The sequence below is a fragment of the Priapulus caudatus genome, unplaced genomic scaffold (genome assembly GCF_000485595.1).
Source record: "Priapulus caudatus unplaced genomic scaffold, Priapulus_caudatus-5.0.1 Scaffold1057, whole genome shotgun sequence".
NCBI classification, from domain to species: Eukaryota; Metazoa; Priapulida; class Priapulimorpha; order Priapulimorphida; family Priapulidae; genus Priapulus; species Priapulus caudatus.
Window position 1 is genome coordinate 66562 of NW_014578118.1, and position 2805 is coordinate 69366.

The 2805-nt window shown below is 50.9% G+C and overlaps 1 long non-coding RNA gene across 1 annotated transcript; it reads left to right on the forward strand.

Moving 5' to 3' along the window:
• The first annotated feature begins 1367 nt into the window (after nucleotides 1-1367).
• On the forward strand, nucleotides 1368-2375 carry LOC106815183. The gene is made up of 2 exons (XR_001394711.1): nucleotides 1368-2169; nucleotides 2201-2375. It is a non-coding gene; the product is annotated as an uncharacterized LOC106815183 (long non-coding RNA).
• Nucleotides 2376-2805: the final 430 nt, after the last annotated feature.

Consider the following 2805-nt stretch of genomic DNA (forward strand, 5'->3'; position numbering starts at 1 on the left):
TTTTTTTCTCTCTTTTTCTTTGAATCTCAGGGGGGATATTTGTACAGGCCATCCCCCTCCTCCTTCAAGAGCGGGGGGGGAGCATCCCCCATCCCCCCCCCGGGATTTACGCCCCTGGCGTGAATTGATGAATATGGATATAAGAATACTCATTAAAATGCTCTCGTAAAAATAAAACGGTTTATGACAAAGGTCGAGAAATTTCTAAACGATAAAATGCAGGTTTAGGTTAATAAAAAGGTTGTGTGTCGTTCAACAAGCCGGATTTCAATTGAAGCAGCTTTCCGCTCCGGGCTTTTCCTAGACCAATAAATTGTGCCCTAAAAAAATTTATATTCTGATGTTATTTTAGGGCCTAAAATAACATCAGAATATAAAATTTTGTAGGGCACAATTTATTGGTCTAAGCTTTTCCCTGATCGGCTGACGTTGACTTTGTTGTCACTGATTTCAAACTATAATGAATTCCAACACAGAACAAATACAATCCCTGTGAGTTTGTGCAAACGTGCTTTTGATTAATTTGTACCGGACTTCCATTTTCGCAACTCATTTATATCTCTACTATACACCTCACTCTATTGAATTGCCAATTGGCGTCTAGCGAAGCGGCGTAATTTTTTTTCGCCTTCTGCGTCAAATGAACAGATGAGATGAGTCTTTCATCAGTAGGCCTATTCAGTTACGACGCGATCGACGTTTTATGCGCGCGCCTGCTCTTTCTCCGCGAAGCGAAAATCTGGGGGAGGGGCAATTGTAAGGGAGTGTCTCTAGTGTGTGGGGAACATATAATATATAGTGTACAACAGCACTCGCTGTAAAATGGACAAGTAATCGAATTTGTAATGAACGCAGGGGCTTACGGAGCTAGTGCGTCAAGAATGCATCAATCCAATGTGCAGCATTATAAACGTAGTTAGGGAGAGAGAGCGAGAGAGAGGGGAAGATAGAGAGGGGAGGGAGGAAGGGAGAGGAAGAGAGAGAGCGAGAGAGAGAGAGAGAGAGAGAGAGAGAGAGAGAGAGAGGGGGAAGATAGAGAGGGAGGGAGGGAGGGAGATGAGAGAGCAATGGAGAGAGAGATGAGAGGGATGGAGAAAGAGAGAGAGCGAGAGAGAGAGAGAGAGAGAGAGAGAGAGAGAGCGATGGAGGGAGGGAGAAAGCATGTTACTTGGCAACGGGAGAGCCAGTGTTAGCCTTGTTAGAAGCCAAGAAACGGAAGAAGGGAGGAGCCTTCTGTTCACGAGATGAACACGAAGTAGAGGAAGAATGAGATCAAAAAGAACGCAGTTTACAAAACGACAAACACGCAAATTATTTCTATAATAAAACCACTTTTTTTTACTTATCATCATGTGTTCCACGCATCTTTACACATATATATCAACTACACACAGCAATAATTATTATATAATTAATATTATAATTATATTAATAATATATAAGGTCATCTCAAGATCTCATGCCTCAACTCACGCCGTCACATTGGAATCGTGGAGGGAAGAAAGAAAGAAAAAAACGAAAACGACGCGCGAACCGTTCGATTGTTTAGGCCGAGCCGCCGCCTCCAGAGGGCGTGGCGAGCGCGACCCCACCCGCCGCCGAGCGTCGTCAGTCGGTCACCAGCGGGCGACGCGCTAGCAACAGCAGCTGCGCGCAGACCAACCGGAAAATCGCGCCCACCTCGTTAAAAATAGAGCCTCCGCTAATCGCACGCGCGAGAGGGGGAACGACGCGACGCGGGGGGGGTCGCATAAAATCACACACAGATTGGGAGAAGGGGGAGGGAGGGGGTCCCCAAAAGCACAGGAGGGGGAAGGAATATATGAAATAAGGAGAAGCAGGGGAGGGGTGGGGATGGTTGAGACATTCGACGAGAGAGCAAATCGTTCTACTTTTTTTAAAACGTTACCGTCCGAATAAAACGAGGCGGCGTCGGCGATGCTGCCCGACGTTATAGGTGGCGCCGGCGATGCAGCCCGACGCCATAGGTGGCGCCGGCGACGCTGCCCGACATTATAGGTGGCGCCAACAACACAGCGACATTACAGGGGGCGCTTACGTCACCTGAAAGTACAGGTGGCGCTAGCAACATCACCCGACACGACATGTGGCGCTAGCGACATCACCCGACATTACAGGTGGAGCTAGCGACATAACCCGACATGACAGGTGGCGCTAGCGACATAACCCAACATGACAGGTGGCTCTAGCGACATCACCCGACAGGACAGGTGGCGCCTGTGGCACTGGTGACAGTAGGTGGCGCCGGCAGCGTCGAGCGACACTGTAGGTGGCGCCGGCGCGGGGAGGACGAGACACGACAATGACGAACGACAGGAAGCACAAAGAAGCCCAACGATAAATACGCCGCCCACAAAAAAGCAGCGGCGGAGCAGGGGCGGCGCGCGCAAAGAGGAGGGAGGAGGGGAGGAGAAGGAGGTGGTGCCGTGCACGGCCCCACCTTCCCTTCCTCTGTCCTCACGTCCTTCTCCTCCTGGAGTAAAGAGAGAGGCAGAGAGGAGAGGAAGGAGGTGCCGTCCATGGCCCCTTCCTTCCTCCGTCCTCGCGTCCTTCTCCTCCTCCTGGAGTAAAGAGAGAGGCAGAGAGGGGAAGATGAGAGAGAAGCCATGCACGGCCCCTCCCTCCCTCTGTCCCTCCTCCTCCTCCTCCCCCCGCGTGCCACCCCCACGCAAACCACGACCCCCCCTCCCGTGGAGATCGACAGCCAGATAGCTAAGTGACCCCCAAGAAACAACGACAAATTCAAAATTGTTATGTACACGGATTCGAGCGGACGCGCGTCCG